Genomic DNA, 8,903 nt, shown 5'->3' on the forward strand with positions numbered 1-8,903 from the left:
CAGAAAAAAACACTGACTAAACAGGAAGTATTTTTGGTGTTCAGTTTCATGAAAAGGCCAGTTTGGGACTTTCTAGTTAGGTTGACTGAAATAAAATTCTTCTATTTTGAGACAAGAGTGCAAGCTCAGATCACTGTTTGAAGCCAGGAGCTAGGAAGCATGCACCTGGCAAAAAGAAAGCAAACAGCCAGGTGTGATGGCACATGACTGGAATCCCAGAGACTGGCAAGACAGAGGCAGGAGGATTGCAAGTTCAAGGGCTCTCTCAGCAATTTGACAAGGACCCACGTAACTTAGCAGGACCCTGTCTTAAAAAAATAAAAAGGAAAAAAAAAAGTTAAAAAGGAAAAATAAATAAATAAATGATAAAAAGGGCTGGAAGTGTTGTTCAGTTGTAAAGTACCCCTGGGTTCAATCCCCAGTACTCCACCCCTCAAAGAAAAAATAACCTACTGCTGCCCGGGGTCATGGCTTTTATTGCCAAGAAAGGTTAGGAGAACTTGAATCCAGCTTAATTCTAAGAGCTGAGCTGAATGAAGATACCTGTTGCAGACAGTTGACCAAAAAGGAAATACAGATGTCAAATAACCACATGAATTCTTCATTAGCTATCAGGAAATGTGAACTGAAATTCATCCTGAGTTCAACATCAATAGCTATTAGGAAAAGCACATTGAAACCAGAAAGAGATATCGCTATACACCTATCAAAAACCAACAAACAAAAACAGTGGCAATTTCAAATGCTAGCAGTGATATGGAGAAACTGGATTATTCTTTCATGGCTGTTAAGAATACACAATGGTATGTCCATGTTGGAAACCAGTTTTGACAGTTTCTTATAAAACTAAATGTGGAATATAATTTTTCCATTTTCTAGTGTGTCCTCTTTCCCTCTCAAATTGAAGTTAGCCTTTTGATAAAATTATATATATATTCATTTACATAAATTTATATTCTATACCAAAATGTTCTAAATTAACATGTCCTGTGATTTGGCAGCATCTGAATTTGGTGTAATGTTAAATGTTTCAAAAACAAAAATAACTGTTATGGAAAATAAATAAATAAATATGCAGACATCCAAAGCAACTACAAGTACAGGGAATTTAGAAAGTCACCATGCATGCCCAGGGAAAGAAGCAGGCAAGAGAGTCCCTGAGAAGACCTTAAGTCTACATACACCTCAGGCTGATCCTCAATACTGATGCGCCCTATAATGGTTTTGTTTTTTTAAGGGGAAGAATGATTTCCAGAGTTACCACATTATAAGATTCAAATGTCCAGTTTTCAACCAAAAACCAAAAGGCATATAAATAAAACAGAGAAGTATTGTTCACACAAAGAAAAAAAAACCAATCCATGAAATTATCTGTAAGAAACAATAGATGGTGGATTTATAAGAAAAAGACAACTGTCTTAAAGAATCTCAAAGAGTAATAGAAAATGTAAAAATGGTATAGAATCCAAACATAACTGAAGGTTACATAATAAGAGCATATGGATGATAAAACATTATAATAGAAAACAAAATGGAACCAAAAGAAATTCTGGAGCTGAAAAGTGGAATAACTGAAATGAAAAACTCAATACAAAGCAGATTTGAGCAGGCAAAAGAAAGAACCAACAAATGTGAAGATAAGACCATTGAAATTACTGAGTATGAGAAAATTCAAAGAAAAAGATGACAAAGAAGAGTGAACACCGTCTAAGGAATCATCAGACTGGCCAACAGACCCATGTGGAATTCCCAAGAGAAGAAGAGAGACATAAATGGGAAGAAAGATTATTTGAAGAAATATTGGTTGAAATCTTCCCAAATTTGATGACAGTTATGAATCAAAACATCCAAGAAGCTCAAAGATCCCAAGGATAAAGTCAAAGAGACACATACCAAGACCTACTATAATGAAACTGTCAAAAGCCAGAGACAAAATGAGAATTTGAAGACAGCAAGAGAGAAGCAACTTGTCATATACAAGAGATTCCCAATAAGATTAGCAACTTATTTCTTGTCAGAAATTTTGAAGAAGAGAAGGTAGTGGGTTCCATTATACAAAGTGCTAAAAAAAAAAAAAAAAAGTCAATGATTTAGTCAGCTTTTTTTTTTTTTCCTCTGATGTGACCACCTCACAAGAAAAATTTTAGAGGAAGAAAAGTTTATTTGGCGCTCATGGTTTCAGAGGTCCCAATCCATAAATTGGCCACTCCACAGCTCTGGGCCCAAGATAAGCCAAAACATCACAGCAGAAGGATGTGGAAGAGGAAAGCAACTCAAGACATGGCAACAAGGAAGCAGAGAGAGCGCTCCACTCACCAGGGACAAGATAGAAAGCCCCAAGGCACATCCTCAGTGGCCTTTAACCTACCTACCTTCAGTTGTCACCCAGTGAATCCCTATCCAGGGATTAATCCATTGATTGGGCTACAACCCACATAATCTGATCATTTCACCTCTGGACATCCTTGCATTGTCTCACACAGGAGCTTTTATGGAACGACACCTCATGTCTAAACCATAACATCAACTAAGAATCTTACATCTGGAAATTTTTTTCTTCAAAAATGATGGAGAAATCAAGGCCTTTCTAGATAAACAAGAGCTGATAGTTCTTTATACTAGACCAATCCTGCAATAAATGTTTAAGGGAATCTTTCAGGTCAAAACAAAATCCACTAGCCAGTAACTCAGCCACATGAAGAAATAAAGGTTTCTCATAATGTTAGATACATGAATAATTTCAAAGTTATTATTAATATAGCTTTGACTTATTACTCCACTTTTTGTTTTTTAAACGATTTAAGACTAATGCATTAAAAACAACTATTAGTGTTTTTGAGATATGGATCTCATCTTTAGGAGATTCCTTTGCCTCCAAAGGTGAAAGTGAACATAAAAAGATGAAAAAAGAAATTCCATGGAAATAATGACCAAGTGGCAAGTGAAAAGGAATCAAAGGTTACATATTATATAATTCCACCATAGAGATGGAGAACAGATTGGCCCTTTGCCAAGGTAAGGATGGGGGAGGGGCAGAACAGAGGGCAATGGCTGTGACCATAAAAGAGTGACACAAAGTATCTGTTGGCTGTGACCATAAAAGGGTGACACAAAGTATCTGTGTGGAGATGAAAATATTCTGCATCATTTGTGAACACACAAACCTTCACAGCATAGAACCACACACACACACACACACACACACACACACACACACACAGAGAGTATAAGTAAAGCTATGGGAATGTAAACAACCTGGGTGGGTGTATTGTATCAATGTCCATCCCCTGGTTGTATTATTATACTATAATTTTCAAGAAGTTTTCACTAAGGAACAATAAAAGGCACATAAGAGCTCTCTGTATTTCTTCTTACAACTCTATGTGAATCTATAGTTACCTCAAAATTAAAATTTTACTTTAAAAATCATACTAGAAAAAAAAGGTGTATATGAAAAGATGGATCCAAAAATCTTGAAAATTAAAAAATTAATCAGATATCTTGGAAATAACCTCAACTGGACGGAATCAAAAGAATAAAAAAACTGGAACCAGCAAGGACCATAAAGAATCAACCAGCCAGGACCCAAAGGCACAGATGTCTGCAGAAACAGGTCACTTGTAAATGACTGGAGTGGGTGATCAGAGGACCAGAGCAAACGAGGGAGGACTCATCCCTCCTACAGAGGTATCAGCCACTCACCGGCAAAGAGGCAGGCCAGTGTCACCAGATTTTCCAATTTTTCTAGAAAAGGAAATGGATTTTAATCAGATATCTTTCCATTTTATTTATTTATTTATGAATATTTTATTACATGAAACTTACATATATGCATATATAATAAAGTGAATAGTACAATACACCTGTTACCCAGATTCAATATCTGCTCATAACATGCCATTTTTACTTCCTCTATGCTTCTATCCATTCCTCAGCACAGACACACTTTGTTTTCTGGTGATGTACATATACTGAATGTCACAAATACAACCATAAAACCTTCACTGCTTTTAAGCCCAGAACATTTACATTATCCCCCATCACCACCACCACCACCACCACCACCACACCCCCCAAAAAAACCTGTGTTCTTTCCTAGGCAACTGTTATGGTTTCTTAACCATAGGTCCATTTTGTCTGAAATCATGTGATATAGATGATTTGGGGTCAAAATGTCTCAGCACACAATGTTTGTGAGACCAGCCAGGGTTGTGCTTCAGTAACATGCTCCTCTGTATTGATGAGTACTGTTGTGTGGTATAGATACAGTATAATTTGTTCATTCACTTCACTATTGAAAAGCATTTGGATTATTTCATAATTTGGACCATTAGACTCTAGGACTCTATAATATTGGCAAGTAATTTAAAATTTCTATATCAATGGTCAAACAAAATATAGTTGTCCCTCTGAATCCACATTAGGTTGGTTCCAGGACCCTTGGGGATACCAAAATCCAAGGATGCTCAAGTCCTTTACATGAAATGGTGTAGTGTTTGTGAATAACCTTTGTGCATCCATCCTCCCACATACTTTAGATCATCTGTAGATTACATGTGTTTCTAAAGACAATGTAAATGCTAGGTAAATAACTGTTATGTTACTTCTTAAAATTTCTATTATGTTGATTGTTGTATTGTTATTTTTTTGGGGGGGGTGGTTTGTAAAATTTTAAATCTGCAATTGGTAGAATGGTAGATGTGGAGCCTGTAGATACAAAGGGCCAACTCTACAACTGTGAATCATATTTTTTAAAAAAATGTGTCAGTTTTTGATACAAAAAACTCTGCTTTATCTGACTATCATGATGAAGACTTGGTAAAGTATTTCTCTCATTCTTGACCCTTCTCTATGCTGCCTCATGTTGAGCTAAGTGCCTTTCTCTGCACTTATATAACCCACCTTCACCTCCTACCGTACCCTGCTTACCTCTATGAGAGTATTCATCCTACCTACTGTGTTAAAGTATCTGATTGCCTGAGAGCTCTGTACAGTTAGCTATGGCCACCATGACGCTAGGTAAGAGCATATCAGCCATGAATGGGCTAATCTGGGATTGGCTTGCTTATGTGTCTAGATTATCCTCATCTGGCATGGCTCTGCCTCGCCGTCTGTTCTCCTCTTCCTCCTGGATCCTGAGAGCTATCCTGGACATGTCTTTTGCATGGCAATAGCAAAAACACAAAAAATGGAAATGTGCCAAGGCCTCTTAAGCCCTAATTTACAAATTGGCATATTGTTGTATCCACCTGATTTCACAATCCCAAGAAACTCATATCGTCTACCCAAAGTCAGGAGTTGGGGAAACAGATTCTACGTCTTTAGTGAGAGGTGCTGCAAAATTAAATACAGAAAGAATAGACTAGATGCAGTGTGGAGTGAAGAACTAGAACATTCCATCAGTGGGTGAATAGAGAAAGAAAATGTGGGAGGGAAGGGAAAGGGAAGGTACTAGAGAATGAGACTGATCAAATTATGTTACAGCATGTATGAATATGGTAAAATGAACCCCACTATTATGTATAATAGACCAATAAAAATGACAATAATAGAAGAAAAGGTGATATATATACATAATGGAGTAACATTCAGCTACAACGAATAATGAAATCATGTCATTTGCAGGAAAATAGAACTGAAGATAATTATGTTAAGCAAAATAAGCTTGAATCAGAAAGAAGAGTATCAAATGTTTTCTCTCATATGTGCAATTTAGAAAAAAAAAGATAACAAGAAAATTGTAGGGGGACTATTAGGGAAGGGGAAGAGAATGAGGGGGAGAAGAGATGGTAATAGAGTGGATATAATCAAACCCATTTTTTATACAATTCATATACACTAATAATAATAATTTTAAAATAAAAATAAACAGGCAACTGTAATAATCCTAGCAACTCAGGAGGCTGAGGCAGAAAGATCACAAGTTTGAGGCCAGCCTCAGCAACTTAGTGAGACCCTGTCTAAAAATTAAAATAAAAAAAGTATGAGAATATAGCTCAATGCAGAGCACCCTGGGTTCAATCCCCAATGCCACCAAAAAGAAAAAAAAGCAAAAGCACCGGAGCATTAATGCAATCTCCCCCATATGGGCTGTGGTTAGGAATCCTGTATTTCTCATCTTGTATCCCAGGAGCTTACCATTATGCCAAGCACAGAGTAGGTGCTCAATAGTTGCTTTTGAGTTCAGGAAAGAATGAATGATGAATGAACAAATGAACACACACACGAACTAAATAAACAAATAAATAAATAAGACCAAAAAAAAAAAAAAAAAAACATGCACGAACAACCTTTTTCTTTTACAGATAAGGGAACAGTTCCAGGGAGGTAGAGTGACTTACTCAAAGTCATACAGTTAGTTCCTATCGGAGTCAAGGACTGGACCCAGATCTATCTCCACCAGCACGAGGAGGTGCTTGGTGATGAAACCTCCTTGCACTCTGATGTGTCGAGGGCTGGGGTCTTGAGTGAACACCTCCAGAAGCTCACAGCCCTTGCCCAACTGGGCCCTGTGGGTGCAGGTCTTGTGCTGTAAACTTGTCCAAGGCATGAATCTGGCTAGCCCCTTGTTAACCTCTTGCATAAAATGGGAAGGAGAGATGCTCATTCTGCCAACAGATAGAACACAGAGCCAAATGCCTCCCTGCATCATTGTTCCTCTTTTCCCCTTACATGCTAATCTCCCCGTCAGGGGGTTGGAGGAGGCTGCTATTTCTAGGCAGTTTCCTGCAGTTTGATGCTTGTGTTTCTAATCGCTATTGCCACTTGCTGGCGTCCCCTTTGCTACAGTAACAGTTTCATCCATGTGAATTTCGTGTGCACGTATCCTGAGGCTGTTTAAAGTGAAAGGTGGAATTTTATTTGCTTGGAAAAAAAAATCAAAGCCTCTTTCTTCCTTCTGGGGAACTGGTAGCAGTTTGTTCATCAGCAGGGGGACAAGGTAGAGGTCTAAAACATTACAAAACTTTCCCTGGCTAAGGAGAGGGCATTCAGCCAAATCTTTCATTGTCCCCACTTGATGAACAAGGAGGAGTGACCAAGAGTCACTGATCTGTATAATTTCATTTTTCTTGGCTGCTGGTTAAGAAAATGAGATTCTAGAAATTGGCCATTTCATTAGATAGCTGTGTGACCTCAGAGAAGCCACTTAACTTCTCTGCTCTTGAGATGTAATCTCCAAAACACAGGGGGTTGCTAAATCTATGCTTCTTAATAACAGACTTAAATTCCCCCAGAGGCATAGATTAAAGCACCAAAAGGGGAAGAGGAATGGATCTGGAAGCCATGGGATAAAGTTGTAGCGTCTTTATGCAGCTTCAATTTAGCTCTATGATGGATATTCTAAAACGTTTTTTTATTTTTTCCAATTTCAGATGTACCATGGAGAAAACACGTTTCCATGAGTCTTTGGGATAAACCTGAAAACTCACTGGTGCTTGACTGGCTGCCTCAAGATACACTCTCTGTTCCCAAAGTACATTTTTTTCTCTTTATCTAACAGAGGGGAAATTTGTAGAAAAGTGTGAAAAACTCCAAGATCATCACCTAGACTAACATTTACCGAGTCCATGAACAAACCCATTTTTGTCCCAGCATGCCAGGTATCACATCTGCCCAGTGTCTTATTTATAGGTTGGCTTGCATATATAAAAGCACCGTGCTGTCTCAGCACCCTATTTACACCTATATTCTTACTCTTGATGAAAATAAGGGTTATACAAGTTCTAGATTATGATTTTCCAGTTCATTTTAATGTGCCTGTATCCATTTCATGGAGACATTCCCAAAAGTTAAAACTTGGGACTTAATGGATTTAAGAGACAAATTCTAACCTTGGGGAAGATAAATAAATACAACTTCTTTGGAAAACTGGTTCTTTCTTATAAAATTAACTGTACACTTACCTACTGCCCACCAATTCCTCTCCTTGTCACCTAAAAGAAGTTACATATTCCTTTGTTTGTTTGTTTGTTTGCTTTGGTTTTTGTTAGTTTGGGTGGAGGCAGTTCTGGAAATCTAACCCAGAGGCACTTTACCACTGAGCAACATCCCCAGTTCTGTTTATTTGTTTGTTTGTGTTTGTTTTGTTTTTGTTTTTGTTTTTTTGAAACAGAGACTCACTGAGTTGCTGAGGCTGACTTTGAACTAGTGATCCTCCTGGCTCAGCCTCCCAAACCACTGGGATTACAGGCATGTGCTACCACACCCAGCAGAAATGACATATTTCTTCATGTGCACCAATACATCTATCTTCATGGATCCACATGAATTTTTATTCCTGGCTCTTGATTATAGGTGAAAAATAAAAATTGGCACAATGTCCTTCGACAGGAAATGGATAAACTGCAATACATCCCAATAATGGAATACTCCTCAGCAATCAAAAGAACTCTTCATACATGCAGCAACCTGGATGAATCTTAAAGTCATTACCTTAAACAAAAGAAGCCAGACTCACGAATACAGTCCATATGATTCCATTCATGTGTAATTCTAGATGTGGCCATACAAAGCCATGGGGATAGAAATCCGAATAGGGGGCGTGTATAAAGAGAATGAATGGGGAAAAGGCACCAGAAAGTGTTCTGGAGTGAGGGCGATGTTTTCCATCATGATGAGGGTGTTGATTACACATGCATATACATTTGTCAAAACTCATGGAACTGTGCATTTAAAATCTGCACATTTTACTGTATATAAATTATACTTCAGTTTAAAAGGAAACAAAATCTCTCCTGCCTGTCGAACAGAGATGTCACTGGGAAATGTGAGCTGGCACTCTCCCTGAAAATTTAAGAACGGCAGCTAAACATCAGACACTTTCTGAAACAGTCGCTAAAGAAGGGTTGTTGATCGGGAAACCTGAGCCTGGGACGAATCCAGCATGTCGAGATCCAATAAAA

Source organism: Ictidomys tridecemlineatus, chromosome 5, assembly GCF_052094955.1.
Source record: "Ictidomys tridecemlineatus isolate mIctTri1 chromosome 5, mIctTri1.hap1, whole genome shotgun sequence".
NCBI classification, from domain to species: Eukaryota; Metazoa; Chordata; class Mammalia; order Rodentia; family Sciuridae; genus Ictidomys; species Ictidomys tridecemlineatus.